The sequence below is a fragment of the Lagenorhynchus albirostris genome, chromosome 6, assembly GCF_949774975.1.
Source record: "Lagenorhynchus albirostris chromosome 6, mLagAlb1.1, whole genome shotgun sequence".
NCBI classification, from domain to species: Eukaryota; Metazoa; Chordata; class Mammalia; order Artiodactyla; family Delphinidae; genus Lagenorhynchus; species Lagenorhynchus albirostris.
In genome coordinates, this window is record NC_083100.1 from 51,270,220 (window position 1) to 51,288,798 (window position 18,579).

At 40.6% G+C, this 18,579-nt stretch overlaps 1 long non-coding RNA gene across 4 annotated transcripts in view; it reads left to right on the forward strand.

The window, feature by feature from the left end:
* Positions 1–296: 296 nt before the first annotated feature.
* LOC132522255 (uncharacterized) overlaps positions 297–18,579 on the forward strand; it is a 71,700-nt gene continuing 53,417 nt past the window's right edge. The window contains exon 1 of one of the 4 annotated variants that reach the window (XR_009541127.1): positions 297–389. This is a non-coding gene — a long non-coding RNA (uncharacterized LOC132522255). Of the gene's footprint in view, positions 390–10,012; positions 10,176–18,579 lie in introns of those variants that run through there. The other 3 variants (XR_009541128.1, XR_009541129.1, XR_009541126.1) reach the window with 3 other exon arrangements.

An 18,579-nucleotide genomic window follows, 5' to 3' on the forward strand; every position in this document is an offset into this window, starting at 1 on the left:
GCTATTGATATTTCTTGCTGTCTTAATTGGCTGCAAATTCCATAAATACATAGTACTTATAACTGTTTTAAAGTTTTTGTCTGATGAGTACCAACAGTCATTTTTAAAATTGTCACTTGCCTTAGTCCATTCAGGCTGCTCTAACAAAATACCAGAGACTGGGTGTCTTATAAACAGAAAACGTTATTTCTTACTGTCTGGAGTCTGTAACCAATAGAATACAGAGGACATGATGATACATGACTGCACAGTCGAGATCATAAAAGGCTGTACTAATTCTGCTTAGTTCTCTTGCAACACTTACTGTCTTGTGCCTCCATCTGGGAATGCTTCCACCTAGACACCAGCCACCACACTGTGAAGAAACCAAAGCCACAGGGAGGATACATGTAAACGCTCTGGTCGACGTTTATATTTTTGTACGTGATGTGAGAAAAATATTTGGAAGAATCTGTTCTGAGTTGTTGCTAGGGATTATCTCTGGGAGGTAGGATTATATGTCACATCTTCACTCTTTATGTTTTTCTATTTTATACAACAGGCAGGTATTCAGTTTATAATAAAAAAGTAGCTTCCAGAATAACAGAATTTTTTAAGTAATACTTTCTGTAAAAGTTCTTAATTTTCACACATAAAAAGATTGTTTTCACTCTCCCTTAAATTAGATTGAAATAGAATAGTTTTTTAAAAAACATGTTTTATCTTTTAATTAAGGAGTCTTCTTTGGATGAGATCATTATTTTCATAAAAATATTGAATTTGCCTCACCTATTAAATGCAAAAAAAATTACATAACACTCTTATATTTACCTATAACAACAATATTACAGGAAAGACTGCAGGTACACAAAGGGCCTTTCAATATACTTGCTGATATATGCAATATAATGCATAGGCGCTACAATAATAATCGGAAAAAATCAGGAGAATCTTTGTTTTCTTGGAATTTCCTTGAAAAATAGCTATTATTTTCTTGGTAGCCTTATTCATTCTCTAAGCCATGGATGAGAAATGGAATATAGCCTTACTTTTACAGTTACATAATTAAAACAGCATGAAAGGAAGGTGAGAGAAAGAGAGGGAATTAACAGGGCAGTAAATGAAGCTCCTTAAACTTTAAGGAACCTCGCGTCTTTTACTCAGAAGAAACGTTCAAAATATAAATGGTATTAAGTACTACAAAATGTGATCAGGCAAAGTATGAAGTAGGTTATGGTAATACTTGTCAATGAGATAAGACTTGAAGGAACAAGTTCTTTCGAAGTCCTTTCCAATCTTACTTTTTTAGATGTTTTTCAAAAAAGAAACTTGAATAGACAACACATTTTGAAGAAAACAAAATAGGCAACAAATAACTCTCCAGCTAATAGCCCAACTGTAGTTTAATTCTTTAAAATCTGTCATCAAATGCCAGATAGTTGCAAGATTTTAGATACAGAATTTTTCGAAGCAGGGTTTGGTGAGTCACCTAAGATCGGTGACTTGTGATGTTATATAATTGATGTCAGACACAATTTGATAGTCATCAAAATTTTGGTAGACTCCTAAACCCTTTCATCCATATTACAGATATCAGGAAAAGCATTTTGTGTACTACCTTATTGAGAGACTATTTTAAATGATCGAAGAAGACAGGAAAAGACTACACTCCTATTACAATGAAGCACTTTACTTTAAAACACGTGTAACCTTTTAAAGGGTACTCAGGCATAGCTAGTGGAAGATTACCAGGTAGATCCCAGCCAGCTGCTGCCACCGCCTTAATTCTGACCCCTGGGGACCAGTGAGAATTCTGATTCATTGTTCTTAGATTAGGGGCTTCTTCCAACCCAACACTGACCTTCTGTTGGTGCTTTGGTCTATCTCCCCCTCACTCCTTCATGCTTGTACTGTCTCATAGTTTCTTACAACCCTGGGGCACAAACAGAAAATATGAGTTCCCCAGAGAAATTCCAGGAAGGGCCACCCTGTGTGTAAGGTTGTGATTGAGATGTTTCAGGTTTATCTTAATTCTAGAAGAATCCCATCTCAGAGTGGACAGCAAATCTTTATACAAGAATCCCATCTCAGAGTGGACAGAAAATCTTTATGACCACAGTCTTTTCCAATTACAATTTGTGACAAAAACAGAAGTTTTTTTTTTTCCACCTAACTTCTGTGATGATGTAGAAAAGCAGATAAGATTTTTCATTTAATGTTTGGTTGTTCTGGGAAATGTTTTAATAACATCTTCTGCTCAACTCATTTGTACCTGCAAAGATTCTCAGAGTAATCCAATTTGAAATGTATACTTGTTTTCCCCACTATTGGAAAGTAGAGTGTTCCTATGAAAGTCTTCATAAGCTGAAATGATCTAAAGTAAAGAAGCAATTACCATCAATTTATATAAGAACATTTTTTAGCATTCCCAGACACCCAAAATAACCTATTAAATCATACCAAATAATGCATAAAAAATTTTATTTCATGCACTACGATTGACGTTCTTAATTACATCCATTTTTATGATAAGCGTAACACCCCTATGAGCTCTCTTAGGCTTTTGTGATATCTTAGGACACATTTTGCTAAGGGATGCACAAAATAAATCGAGATAAAACACAGATGCTCAAACACAGTTCAAAGCCATGGAGGCTTGATGCTGAGATGCTGAGTGTAGTTCCTAGGGAAGGAGCTTGGTGTCATTCTCTGCTCAGGGTGTGCGCTGCTGCTGTGATGGTACTCTGCAAAACAAACGTTGAACTCTGATTTCACTTTTCGCCTGTTTTCGTAGAAGCGAAAATCCTCTTTGGATTTCTTTTGGTTATCGAAAACATGTATAATACTGATAATGTAGGTCTTGAAGAAAAGCAGAGTGGTATAAAACCGATCCTTCAGGTAGTGGGGTAAACCCGTGTACCGCTGAGTTATATCAAGTATGAAATATTCTCAGAGTGTAATGGTACGTATGTTATTTTAATTAATATTAGACAACCTTGGATTGTCTAATATTAGCCCTTTCCCACACAAATCCAATCTCTTGGATATTTAGGAGATTGCTTAAAAGGCAAGATACGGGGAAGACCGGAGGCAAATGTCTACATAAGACACAAACTGATTCATCAATCCCCAGAAACAGAAAGCTGGTGTTCATAGTAATTGATTTGACAAGCTTCTCAAAATCTTTTTTAAAGAAAACGGGGTATGATTTTAAATGAAGTATGCATGTGATTTGTAAGTTTTATACAATATAGATGTCAGTGAGGCTATGGTATTATATGAATGAATACTATATTCATATTGAGTGTATTTTTAATTTTTCAAGAAATATATTTGATTAGAACATCTCTAGAAGGAAGCCAATTATTTTCTATACTCTCAAGGTCAGAAAAAGATCTGCTTTGCCAAAAACCCCTTTTCTTCTGACGTACACCTCAAGAAATGATGAGTCTAAACTGGCACTTTTAACGCTCGTCATTTTGCCTGTTTTATCATCATTATAAAACTTGACAAATGCTCTTCTTTAACTACTTTTTCTGCTCACCTGCACACTTACTATGTAAAATGCATTTACATATTTAGTATTTTATATACGTTCTTTTTGTTCCAACTTCCATTTACACAAAAATAGGTTCTTTATGAGACAACTGCAACTTTCAGCTTCATGTTGTTGCAATTAGCAATCTTCTGGTTCTAAGTAGACTCTAAAAAGGAATGTGATCCAATCTTGAGTGTTTGCCCAAGTTTCTGTGTGCAACTTAGGCTTATTCATATCCACAAATAATCTTAAATAATGGAACATTAAAAACTAGCATAATTTACTGATCAAGATGAGTCATTTCCAGTCAAAGCAAACCTCTTTGTAAGAACATGAAACCTGTATTGAATTTCTCAGGGTGTTTGCCATAGTTTCTTGGTCATGTTGGTCTGTAGTGACTCTGGTCTGGTCTGTAAGTCAGAGTTGCCTATTGATCACATTTATTTCACAGCAACCTGTTATGGGGATCATCAGTACTGTCCCATAGTATGTGTTTCTTGAGAGTTTAAAATATTATAAACTTTTTTTATGATTCCCTAGACACCTAGTTTTAAAAGTATATGACTCATCACACTGCTTGTGTAAGATATGCACAATGCTTTTGAAAGCAAAGAGATCATTCTTAATTCAGAAAGAATGAAATTTCAGCAGGTTGTCATGTGCTAAGCCTTATTTTCCAGTGCAAATGATGAGTCATGGAGCAAGATGGATGATTAGTAATAGTTAGTGAAGAAAGTATGATAAGGAAGTCAGCTTAGATCATCACCTGGCCCTTTAGAGAAGAAAGAAATTTAAAAATCTTATTTTCCAAGCACATCTCAGGCCACACACCCTCCAGCACCACTGAACTTCTTCTATCTTGAATAACCCAATCCCTTGCACAACACTGCACCCTTTGTACATGAGGACACTTGCTCAGAATGTCCTTTTACCCCACCTCTGTTACTTGACAAATACCTCTTCCTTTAGGACTGAGTTCAGATGCCCCCTCCTCTGAAATATCTTCTCAGAATCCTCTGGGCTTTCAGAGGTTTTGTTCAGACATTGTTTTCTGCCCTATTACAAACTAATTATACTAATAATTACTGTCATAGATGAATAATATTCATTGTCTGTATCTGCCCCCAAACAGGACACTGTGTCCCTTTCCCCAGACTTTACTCACCTGACATGGTGAAACAATCTTTTGTCTTAATCTCGGGGATTTTTCCCTTCGCATTGTATTATGACATGTTATTTCATTTTACTGCTTTATTTCGCCACCATTGTTCTTATATCCCACTTCATCTTGGATTCATTCCATTTGCTGAACTGTGTTCTTCGGTAAATTTTTTAGAAATGATTTATAGGTAGTAAACTTTCTAAGTCTTTGCATATCTAAAAATGCAAATGTTTATTTTGCCCTCCCACAGGAGTGAGTTTGGCTGGGTAAGGAACTCCAGTTTAATTTTTTTTTTCTTTCAGAACTCTGATAATATTTCTGCATTGTCGACTTGTATCCAGTGTTACTGATTTTAATCGGGAGAGAACTCTCTCATAGGCTGTCTGATTTTTTCTCTTGAGAAACTCTTAGGATATTATGTGTATGTTTGGCATCCTAAGGTTACATTAGGGTGTGTCTAAATGTGGGTAGTGTTTTTCTATTCATGCTACTCAGAAACTTTTTGGATCCTTTCAACATTTTGAATGACTCACTTTCATCGTTAAGTTTCTTCAATTAGTTTGTACTTTGGGGTTGCTATTTATATTTATAGTTGAGCATCTTTATCAAACAGGATTGTTAGAGTGTATTTCATCAGATCAAGTGAGAACCTCTTTTATTGTTTTATGTTAAATTCTGAATATAGAAGATGCCTTAGATGTTTGGGAGGAGGGTCAGGCTGGGAAAATTTGCAAGGTATACAAATAACTTTTATTTAGGGTCTGGGGGCTCCCCAGCCCTGCTGGTTTTTGTATGTTATCTGGCCCACTGCCCACTCTGGGAGTATCCTGTGTCAGAACTCCCATTTCAGAGTGCGCCACCCCCAAATTTGTCCTGTGGATGAAAGGAATCAATGGTTCTCCTTCCTTCTCCCTCTTTGCTGTGGATTTGGAAGTTCCAAGTTAGCTCAGGCTCTGCTTCCCTTCATCTTTATCCCCATCCTTCAAACAAGGGACTCCCCTAGGGAGGTAACTCACTTGGTATATGAAACAGTCTTCCAGGCTTCATCCTGGGGCAGATACTGCTGCTGCTTTTGTACAGAGGGTGGAGGATGGGAGCGAGGAGCAGGCCAGCTGTCCCAGGCTGTCCAAATGAGGCCTTTAATCAATTGCCCTGCCTGCTCCTAGGGGTCCCTCCCTCTCTTTGATTTGTTCACTCTGAGCACAGTGGTTCTCCGAGCTTCTTCAGGAAATGCTAAGGCAATGTAGAGCCTGCCTTCTCCAGCAACAGCCCTTACATTACAGCTCTCTCTTTTCTGATGCCTCCAGCAAGATCATCCTACCTGCTCTTTGCCATCAAAAAAATCCCTCAAAATTGCTGGTCTGTGAATTCATCTTTTTTACTTAGGGTGTACAATGGATTTATTATCTATTATAATAGATAGATAATCATTTCTGTGTATTTCAATAGAATTCCTGCAATTCCAAAAAGCACAGACGGGGAGCTAGAGCTAGGTTCATACTTTTCATGAATATATTGATTGTACACTAGAGTAATTGTTCTCTGTTTACATAAGTCTCCCCACTAGAAAGTGACCTTGGCAGTCCCCATTGTGAGCCCAGTCGTCTGTAAGTGGGCAGACGGCGTGAACAAGGGCACAGAAATTGAAAAACAGAAAGGCTTATATGGAAGAGAGAATTCTGACTGTTCTGTTAGGGGGAAAAAAACCTAGAGAAACTGGTGAGGAGAGAGAGATGGAAATTTTTTGTGTGATAGTGAGGTTGTTCTTGACGCTTTTCTGAGCCCCAGTTCTTCCATTTGGGAGAGAGAACATGGCTACAAGATGCTCAAGATGCTTTTCCTGTTTAATCACTTTGTGGTTCCCTGAATTAGGTATTGGAAATCAATAGACCTTACCAGACCACTGATCTTCTCACAGCATCCTACAGATAGAAGCCATATGGTTTGCACTCATCCTAAAATGAGTAGGACCAGACTTTGGTAAAATGGTGAGGAAATTATTCTTTTAATTATTCTTTTTTGTGTGGTTTATGAGCAGCGCTCTTTTCCCTTCAAACAATTCTCCACTGTTATCCTTGGTTCTCTCTCTTTCAACCACCAATTTCCCAATGATTTACTCTGGCTGATTCTACAAATCTCTGTTAAGGAAAGTATTGGCTGATAAGGACTGAGGTAAGATGCTTTATAGAATTATATACAATTTTTTGAGGCAGCACTTAATAAAATGCATTATCTTTTTATTTTTCAAGATTTGTTTTTCAGTTGTAAGGAGAAAAGCTAACATACAGATCATATGGTTGAACAACGTGGGGGTTAGGGGCGCCACATACAATGGCCTCTGATTCTATAGCATGATTACCTAAATTAAAAGCAATTAATTGGCTACTGTTAAACATTTGAAAAGATAAAGTCATACTAGTAAAATGATACATAGGGACACCGATATTTGAGGAAGGGCACTGCTCAAAGCCTTCTCAAATTATAGTCCAGAGTCAAACAGCCACCTCCCTCCTGCTCGCTATCAGGTTTCAGCCTACAGAAAAATATAACTTTTTTTATAGCCTCATACATCTTCACTGATAATGTGTTTCTTTTCCCCCATTTGACACTAAAATAACTTATTTCTAATTCTTTACATTCACACAGATGTCAAAATATCTCCACATACTTCTACCAGGTGCCTCTATCTTAAATTGGAGCTAGAAAATTCTAGGTTGAAGACTAGCCAACATAAAATATTTTTTGTAAAAGATGTGGGTTCAGTTGATAGCATTAAATTTGCTCTATATAGAGCAAATTCAAACAGATATAGGAATGGACAATATAAGAGAAATCTTGTTGATTCAGATACAGATGACTTAAAAATTTAAAAAACAAGTTTATCAGTTGAATAAATAAATAGTAATATTTAGCGTTTATTTTATGTGTGGGAAGAGTAGTTAACTCACCAATATCAGCATTTCTCAAAATGCGGTTACTGGATTCAAGGAAAGTTTCTGCAAAATTTTTAATTGTGAATTTTCAATTTAATGACCATTTAAAAAACAACCAACACACCCAGAATGGCTAAAAATTACAGACTGAGACTACCAAGTATTTTTCGGGAGGTAGAGCAACTGACATTCTCATACACAGCTGGTGCGAGGTAAAATGACATAATCACTTTGGGAAACTATATATATGGCAGTATCTACAAAAGCATAATATATGCATAGTCTATGCAATCAACTCTACTCTCAGGTATCTATCCAACATACCTCCCAGAAATGCAGCTATTTGGGCCTCAAAATACATTTACCAGAAATTTGTAATAGCATTGCTTATAATAGCCCCAAACTGGAAACAATCCAATTGCCCATCAGCGCCAAAATAAATTGTGAAACAGCCGTATGATGGAATACTCCAGAGCAATGAAAAAGAATGAACTGCCGTTAGATGCTAAGACATGGATGAATCTCACAGTAAGTTGAATACAAAAGTCTGACACACAGGAATACATACTGTACAGTTCATTTATATAAGGCTAAAAAGCAAACAAAACTATAATCAGGGAACAAGTTATCTTCTTAAAGGATCTATTGACTGGGAGGAGGCACAAGGAGTACTTCTAGGGTGCCTGTATTATTCCATATCTTGTTGTGGTTTGTGATTACCCCTGGGAAGAAGGCTACGAGCCTGCCCAAGGCCTGGCTGCATAGACAGCGGTCACCCACCATGCGCCCTCGCAAGTTTACGTCGTTGCAGTGGACACAGATGGTACTCCACCCACATGTCCTTGGATAGTCTTATGGAGCCCTGTTGGCTTCTATATGTTGTACTTTTGCCAGCTCACAGCTGCAATTTTCAGAGGACTCTCCTTTGGTTACTGGAACCCCTTTGGCTGTACCTGCATGGAGCAGGAAGCGCCAGGGAGCTTATGTCCGCCACAGGGCAGCCTGTGGCCACTGACTGACTGGTGTGGAAGAGTGAAAGCCCAGCTCTTTTCCCTCAAGACAAGACAAACTCTCTGCACAACTACCTATAGGGTTAGACTAGGGCTGTGACTTGACCTAAAACTGCTCCCTTCCTTAGCTTCTTTCCCCTACCTGTCTAGCTTCTGCTACACCTCTACTGGCTTCTCCTATGAGTTCTGCCGTAACAAATCTCTTGCCCACAGATTCTCATGTCAAGGTCATCCTCTAAGAATTGGACCCCAAACAGCCATGTTGGAAATCCAGTATCACATGAATGTAGCTTTCTCTCCCCCATTCCCCTTCGAAATGCTTAACACTTCCTTCCTTATTGCCTAGAGTTTATACCCCAAACAGTCTGTTTTAGGGATTAAGGTTCTGAAAGGCTTCTATGAATTAAATGGAGACTAATTCAGGAGGCAACACTCATGAAGCATTCATTCTCCCGAGTTCCTGGATCATCTTTATGATCATTGCTGTGAACTCTTTCTTGGGTAGATTGCCTATCTCCACTTCACTTAGTTCTTCTGCGGTTTTATCTTGTTCCTTTGTCTGAAACATGTTCCTCTGCTGCCTCATTTTGTCTAAGATGCTATTTGTATTTTTATGTATGGGGTAGGTCACTTACGTTTCTTGACCTTGGAGAAGTGGCCCTCTGTAGGAGACGTCCTGTGCATCCCAGCAGTGCACTCCCCTCTTATCACCCAAGGTGTATGCTCTAGGGATTCCTCCTAAGAGAGCTGCATGGGTCCTTCTGTTGTGGTGGACTGACTACTTGGGTGGTCTGGTAGGCTTGGTTGGTTCCTAGTCTGGTTGACTGCAAGGCCCTGCCTGTGTGGATGCTGCTGGCTGCTGTTTAGCAGGGTCTGGTCATGAGGTGGGCCTGTAGAACCCTAGGGGGCCCTTGGGCTAGTGCTGGCTCACTGGTGGGTGGAGTCCGGGTCCCAAAGACTCTGGGGCTGTTGCTCCCCACCACTGGCAGGTGAAGCCAGATTCTGGGGTTGGTGACAGACTACTTGCAGGCAGAGATGGTTCCTGGAGTCTAACTGCAGGACCCAGGGATCCCAGAGCTTGGTTCAGATTGTTAAGGGGGCAGGGGCATGGTTCCTGACAGTTGGATACAGGGTCCAGGGTAAAGCTTGCATTGGCCTGCTAGTGAGCAGGGCCAGGGCCCCGCTGGTCCCAGGGGTGGGTCTAGCCTGCACTGCAAGGTCTTGCTTCTGGTGTCTGCCCCCTGGTGGGTGGAGCTGGGTCTTGGCCCTCTGGTGGGCTGGGATGCGTCTAGAGGCAGATCCAGAGACAGCTGTGGCTCATAGTCTGGAGGAAGCCTGTCTGCTGATGGTGAGGCTGTGTCTCCGCCCAGTTAGTTGTTCGGCCTGAGCCGTCTCGGCACTGGCGCCTGCAGGCTGTTGGATGGTGCTAGGTCTTGGCACTGAAGAGCCACCAACAGTGTTCAAGCAGCTGACTGTCCAGTGTTTATGTCCCCGGGGTGAGCCGCAGCCATGTCTCAGCCCCGCCTCTCCAGGAGACTCTCCAAGACCAGCAGGTAGGTCTGGCCCAGGTGCCTATCAAATTACTGCTTTTGCCCTGGGTCTGGGTGCGTGTGAGATTTTGTGTGTGTCCTTTAAGAGTGAAGTCTCTGTTTCCCTCAGTCTTGTGGGGTGCTTGCAATCAAGCCCCACTGGCCTTCAAAGCCAGATGCTCTTGTGCCGAACTCCCGGGTTGAGGAGTCTGACATGAGGCTCAGAACTCTCACTCCTGTGGGAGAAACTCTGCAATATAATTATTTGCCAGTTTGTGGGTTGCCCACTATGGGGGAGGGGTAATGGGATTTGATTATATCGCGGGTCTGCCCCTCCTACTCATCTCATTGAGGTTCCTTCTTTATGTCTTTAGTTGTAAAAGATATTGTCTTTTTCATTGATGGTTGCTCTGCATATAGTTGGGATTTTGTTGTGTTGGTGAGAGGAGGTGAGCTCAGGGTCTTTCTCTGTCATCTTAGCCTGCCAACTTCTCGTGAAGCATTTATCAATGATTTGCATTTTAGCAAAATGCAATAAGATTAGCGATGCAGTCATCTGACAGGACCCTCAGCCAGCAGGAGACCCACCACTGACTGGTGATTGTGGGTGCCAGGAATCATGTTCAGAAAAGGTCCAAAGCACAAGCCTTGCCTGGAAAGGAGAGCTGAGTGGGGCATGAGAGACATTCCTCAGGCTACAAGCAGCGATATTAGATTTCAGTCACCTGGGCACAGGAAAGGAAGACTCAAAATAGAAACAATTTTGAGCAGAAGACAATCTAACTTCATGAATTTCATCTAGGACTAGCCCTGAACTAATATTTATTAATTCTATGTATGAATGCATGTTGTGATTTAATAAATCAGGGGACTTATCATATTTTTAAGTGGTTGAGAATGGGGAAAATGACTGCCTGTCCCAGATGAAACCAGTCAGGCTTCATGAATTGAGTGAAATTTCAAGAGCTTGCTTGGTAAGAGCACAGTTATCCAATGGAAAAACACATCAATTCTAATTATTCTAACTCAAACAGCTGATCAAAATTGCTTTGGCCCAAAATCCATCTTAAGGTTTAGCAATATGAACAGCTGGTGGTATGAGCTTTAGAATTAATTACCGAGTGAGTCAATAATCATAAAATTATCTAACATATCAGATGGAAATTTCAAAAATATTTTAAATCTATACTCTCACAATTTCAGTTTAGTTATATCTAAAATTATCTTAAATTGGCCTTTTAAACAGTTTGTGCAAAAAAGAAAAGTGTTAATTATCAAGTGTTGACTGAATTGGAGTGAATGGTAATTAAAGTTACCACAAGAACTTGTGACAAAAGGCGATGAACAAAACAAAAAATGTATAAACAACAATATGCATAGACAAAGCCTAGACTGAAGCATGCCAACATTTCAGTAGTGTTTATCTGTCTGCTAGGATTGAGGATCATTTTATTTTCTTCATCAGGAAGAGTGTTGTTTATGAACAACATGATGTGTAAGATCCTGTCTCCCATTCAAAGTTACCTGAAATAAAGGCTTAGTGGGTGACTGTCATCTAGGCATGGGCATGCTCTGAAAGCATTATTATGAAGGCTTGTGTGAATTAGGCAGAGATTTACTTTGATCTCTTTGAATTACCATATACTACCTAGAAAACATTCCAAAATAAGGGAGCATTGCAGACAAAAATAGAACTGTTTTTGTTGGTAGTGGTGAGATTAAACAATCAGCCATTTTCCTAACATCTATTTCCTTGATGGACAAATACTAAATGGGAGGGGATAGGCGCATGTAAACACACACTCACACGACCTTTACCTGGTAGAGAGGAAAGTATATTTGTGCAGGTCTCCCTTAAGTAACTGCTCAATGACTCCCTTGCAGGTTATAAATACCAGCCAATTTCAAGGCATGGTAAAAGAAGAAAAAAGGAACAAATTTCAGAGAAAAGGCATAGCTGATGAGAACAGAATTCTTATCAAGGGAGTTTTCAATTAACAAGTTTCCATCACATTGAATGGGATCAGATGTGAACCCATGGGACTGTTTATTTCATACTTGGCATTTCCTGTCACACCTTTTATCTGAGCATCTCAGAATATTTTTTAAACACAAAACTTCAGTAACACCTGCAATTTTTTTTGCTTTATAAATGGACTTAATAAGTCATCAAAGAGCTTGTAAAGTTGACAGTCACCTAGGATGAGATTGATTCTATATCTGTACCTCTCCCAGTGATGGCCGTCAATTAGGGTTTGAGAACGCCACAGCTTCAACTCTAGAACACTCTGTAACATGAAACTCATGTCTTTAAATTTTAAAGATAATTTTTAAGGAGACGTCTCTAGGAAAAAAAAATCTCTATATATGCACACATACAGATAAATATCTATAAATATAGATACTGAGATATACATAGAAAGGGTTCATAACCAGTAAAGTAGCAGTAAATTGATAACAGGCATTGAAGGTGGAGACTGGCTCCTGGCCACGAACATCTGCCTTTGTTTACATAGCTGAGAACAAAATGGGGGAGTCTGTAAGCAATAAATAGAAAGGTGGAAGGCTTGGGATTTTTTTCCTAGCTCCTTTGTCAGTTGTGATCTTCCTGACATCTCTTAACCTTTGTTCAGAGGTTCCCAAACTTGCTTGGCTCTTGATTCCCTGAGGTCTCAGTAAATTTTCCCTGGGCCTCTAAGGCAAAAGAAATACCTAAGAGTTCTATTTATTAAGTAGTTTGGTCTGAACAACTAGTAATAGTAGTTGGCGTGATGTCCAACAGATGGCACTGTGCTTTCCTCGACAACATTCTCCCTTGGGAGCTCCTGGGCATCTGGGCTCAGTTAGGGACGCACTGCTCTAGATCATCTGTGGACGAGGTGGTGCGAGGGGCAGAACTGGCCTTGGGGGAATTTGAAAAGGGACTCCAGGGAGGTATCTTTCTCTCATTATAGGAACTCCAGGTAAAAGTGCCTACTGCTGCCTTTCAAGCCTGATGACTAGTGTGCCCACCCTAGTAAAGAGGGGAACAGCGGGTCTCTCCTACACAGAGCACACAGGAAGCCTACTGCTAGCGCAGATTTAGCTATCTCCTCTTCAGACAAAACCTGCACAATTACAAACCCTCTAAGTTGGTTTGTTCTACTCACTTTATGTTTTCGTTGTCTATGACTCATTCTACAATCCACATAACCTTAAAGATAACCATGTAAATAAAATCAGTCTCTGTTTGTATCTGAATCACACCAAGAGAAATAAACAGACTTCTTGTAAATACTGAAGCTTGTTTGGGACAGCCAGATTTAAAATATAAGCATAAAGGAAATCTGTTTTCTCGAACCCTGAAGGGACAGCCCAAAGAACTGGGCAGTTCTCGGACCTGACAATGAGCTGTGACAACAAATCTGTGTGCTTGCCAGTTGGATGAGAGGTGCTGGATGCTTTAAGATGGCCTGGGCAGAGGAGATGGTGGTATTCAATGAACCTGCAGATGAGAAGTTTCAAGAGTAGGGGCCTTTCAATTGCAGGCATTGATTGGCTCGGGAACTGACTGTCACACAGGCAGCTCCATGAAGCATGCATTTCGGAGAAGAGCAGCAGGGTTTTTTGTTTGTTTTAACCAGTAATTAGTGATTCTCCTAAGTCACACCAAGAATGCCAGAGAGCTTCTGATCAGGCTCGGTTGAGACGAAATGCTCTGTTCATAGTTAAATACAATTCCTCTTTTTAAGAACTGTAGACAGAGTGCCTGCTAAGCGCCAGGCACTGTCTAGGTTTATGGAAGATCAAGGCCTGAGGTGAGGGATGAGCAGGGGGAAGACGACTCCTGTGCTTTCAGAGCTGGACCTTGTGGTTAAGAACAACAGGAGGTTCCATTTTACAACTCAACTCGGAGGAAATGGAGGAGGTGTCTGGGCAATTCACTTTCCTCTCTGACCTCAATTTACTCTTTTTAAATGAGGGGGTTGGACTACATGATCTCTGAGCCCTAAGGTTCTGATTCTAGCACCAAACAAAGTTCACTTCAAAGTCAGGGAAAGAGTTGCAGTAACATAAATAGACCTCAGGGTATAAACACTATGTTATCCAAAGGGAAAATAAAGATGACAGACTGCATGTTTTAAAATAAACTCACTGTGGGTTTTAATTCTCAATTCCAACCTTGAATTTTATGAGTATTGATTTCCTAAGAAAAGAAAGCTTACAACTGCTACCTTCCTTAAGTACCTTTCCATTCATTTTAAATAAGGCCATTAAAAATTTTTCAGACCCAATATATATAACTTTCAGTTTAAATGTCCTTATTACCATCCCCAAAAGGACCTTTCTTATGTAACTAAAACAAAAGGTTTAATTTTGGACGCAGAAAAAGTTAGACTTGACATTTACAAGAAATGAATACCTTGCTTTGCCTAAAAAAAACAATCTTGACTGTTAGGTACTTCAAACACTGGCGTGTAGTGTCATTGACAACACAATGGGATGGGCAAACAGAGGGACTGAGACCTACAACGTCTATGATTTACTTAAGATCACGCAGTTATTTTATGTCTCTGCCTCGTTTTCATCTTACTGTATTTTATTTATCCCTCACAGTAGTCCTCTAGGGTAATTTCCATGCTCTACAGACTAGAAAATAGTTTCAGAGAAAGTGTGTTCTTACAGTCATAATGGATTCGAAACTAGGTCTACCTATCTCAGAAGCTCTTGAAATTTTTCCCTATACCTTATGGGATTCTAGCACATAATCCCTACTTTCCGAATTGTGCATTCTCGCATAGATCAAATGGAAGGGATATTTTCATTTTTCTTCAGAGAATGAAAAAGAGGCAACTGTAGAGGAGGGATGGGGGGTAAGTGGGGTTAAAGAACTGCTGCTCTATTGCTCTAAAATGTTTCCAGACTTATCTTACATTGCCCCTGCCCAGAACTTATATTGTACCCAAACTGTACTCCCACAGTTCCTGGGATACACCCTATCCAGCCTCAGCTTCTTCATTCTTTTCTCTCCTACAGTGCCCTTCCTCTCCACGCAGCTTACTGAAAACCTATTCATCCTGTAAAGTCCATTTCATGAGTCACTGCCATCCCATGAGGCTCTTTGAGCCTCAGTTTCCTCAATCACAGAGTGGAGAAAAGAATTCCTACTGAGATAATCATGTCTACCTGGCAGCGTCATTTAAATGATGTTTATGACACCTCCATCAGTAATAAAATGTAAAGAGAAAGTAAATGTATTATTTCTCACTGTTAAAGATCAAACTTTAGTAGGTCCGTAGCTTTTATACTCACTCTTAGATTATGTTTTGGCATTAAAAGCTCCAGTCTAGTCTAATAATTGCAAAGATGAAGTCCAGTTCAGTAAAGAAATAAATTATCTGAAATCTTATTCAGTGTCAAGTTCTCCCCATTCCCAGAATGGAGGTCCAGGCAGGGAGGGGAGAAAGTTAGCTTTGGAAGCAACTCATCCTCTGTCTCCTCTCCGACAGTGTAAGCCACATTTCTGGCCTCTCCCAAGTCAGCCTGGGAAAAGAGCGACTAGAGGAAAGGGACCATGGCTGGCAGTGCTCTCCTGGATAGTTCTGTTTTGAGCATCCAGGAACTCACCACTTCTTCGTGTATCATAAACCACTGAGGCTGTCCTTTTGGAAGATTCCTTTTTAAGATGACCCAGGTCAGCTCACGTTTGTGAGAGGTCTCATTTTGTCCCCACGAGCCATTTGGAGTGGAAATGCATACCATCACAGTGGAGTCTCTTTACAGCTCTTGACTTTAACTTCTCAGACTTAAGTCAAGCACCATTGTCTGTCTCCCTCAATCTCCAGGACACAAATATCAAAAACTCCCCATTGTCTTCGCTTATTGGCCTGAGGTGAAAATAAAGTATCTTTCTATGTCTGTGAGGATGGAGAAGAGAATACAAAGCTCACACAAAGAAATCTCTCTACTCTGCAAACTTTTCATCCTTATACCGGCTGGGGTACCTGATCAAGCCGGCAGAAGCATCTTGTTATCCCTCAGCATTATGCATAGCACTTCACTTCAGTATCTGGATCATTGGGTGGGGTGGGGGTGGAATTATTCTTTGGAATCTATTATATTAGTCTTTGGGCTCCATTTAACAACCTGTTCCACAGATAATGGGCTTAAGGAGTAACTGAACCATGAAAGTCCTCAAGAACCAAGGAGGCTTTTCTTTGTCTTTCCCTCTTTAGAGTCAAATAACTACCTTAACTCTGCTTTTCCCTGCTCATAATCTATTTCATTCTCCTTTCTCGGCCCAAACTCTCTTTCTTGGTTTCTCTAAAACAGCTACCCCACAGCTTCCAATGTTATATGTTTGCTCCCACAGGCCACAGAGACTAACTAGTTTGAATCTCATTTCAAAATTCCTAAAGATAAGAGACAATTGGCCTAGTCTAGACCAAATGTCTATCCCTACTCCAATGACCTTTGTTCAACAAACAGGCTATCAGAGCCCATCCCTGAGGGCAAGGAAATTCTCAAAGAAAGGAGGTAATAGGCTAGGTAGATGCTCCCCAATAGTGTGAGAAATACATATATTGCTGCCGCAAGGCCTGGCATAAGTAAATACTTAGCATGTTTTTCTGCCCTTTCAAGACATTTATTCTCTTCTGAGGAGTTAGAGCAGACATTGTGGCTGGCTCTCCAAATTACTCTCCCTTTCCTTAGTCACTACTCCAGTTTTCATTCAGATATCTTCACCTCCCCTGGGCATCTCACACTAGCCATGGAGCAAGTGGCTGAAGCCCCTCCTTGGTCTCAGTTATTTGTTCCACGATGACTGATCTCAGGCTGAGGAGATCAGAGGAGAGGTTTTCTGGTGGTTTCTTTAGAAAAAGCGTCCTCCTTCTTCTGAGAGCACTCTTGGAAATGATCCCCTCGTCTTCCTTAGATGTGCATGGAGAAACACATTGCCATGGGAGTTGACACAACCATCTTATGACCACAAAGTAGAACCAGGCTTAAGAAAAAGCTGAACCTGGGCTTCCTTGGTGGCGCAGTGGTTGAGAGCCCGCCTGCCGATGCAGCGGACACGGGTTTGTGCCCCGGTCCGGGAAGATCCCACATGCCGCGGAGCGGCTGGGCCCGTGAGCCATGGCCGCTAAGCCTGCGCGTCCGGAGCCTGTGCTCCGCAACGGGAGAGGCCACAACAGTGAGAGGCCCGCGTACAGCAAAAAAAAAAAAAAAAAAAAGGAAAAAAAAAAAGCTGAACCTGCAAGAGACAGGAGATAAAAGGAAACTGAATCCTTGAAGAAACGATTGAGCGGCTGATCAAACCAACCCTGAAGCCAACTTATATGTCAATTTCCAGTTATGTGAGCCGATGAATCCTTTCCGTCATTTTAACCAACTTGTTAAAGACCTAATTTGCATGTTCATCCAAAATTATAACATGTCAGGACAAACAGTAAGTATATTTGCAAAAGAGTCTGTTGTTCCCTGAGGGGAAGTTGTACACAGACTCTAGAAAAAAAGGAATCAAGAATTAAATCTCCGGCTTTCCCGGTGGCGCAGTGGTTGAGAGTCCACCTGCCGATGCAGGGGACGCGGGTTTGTGCCCCGGTCTGGGAAGAGCCCACATGCCGTGGAGGGCCTGGGCCCGTGAGCCATGGCCGCTGAGCCTGCGCGTCCGGAGCCTGTGCTCCGCGACGGGAGACGACACAGCAGTGAGAGGCCCGCATACCAAAAAAAAAAAAAAAAAAAATTAAATCTCTCCTCAAAGAAGAGGATAAAAGCAATCTTAGAATCTCTCAGGGAAATAGTGGATATATAAAAAAAAAAACTCAGGGAAAGGAGTAGGAAGATGCTTGAATTGAATTGTAGGAAACTGGCTAATCTTGTAGTAAAAGGTGATATTTCCAGGTGACCCAATGGAATGTCATATGGATTGTCCCAAAACTGCTCATGGAAGATATTATTCTAATTCTCTCAAGAAATTGAAGAGGATATCAAGAAGCATATAACATCTGGCGCTACAGATAGGACCTGAGAAAACTATAAAAGCTACTCTACCTAGACACCACATAAAATAATAATACTGTTGAGGGGAATAGACTTTCTACCACCATCAGTAGACTCACCTAGAGGAGCCCCTGCACACCAGGTCCCCAGGCAGCAATCCTGAGACCAGTGTGGAGGCCAAGCACGTACTGCCCATAAGAACTCCATACCAGAGACTCTGCCAAGAAAGAAAAGTATTTTGTAATCTAAGGTCTAGCAGTATCAGTGGGCTAGAGAGAGAGAGGAGAAGTAGCTTAGAACAGAATACTACTTTTATAAAAAAAACTATTGTTTGGTGTTACCTAGTTCTTCTCTATTATTTTTTTATGCATGGTTAGAAAATCTTATATTTGTGTAGTGAAATAATATTTTGAAATACATTACTATAGTTTTCAGCACTTCC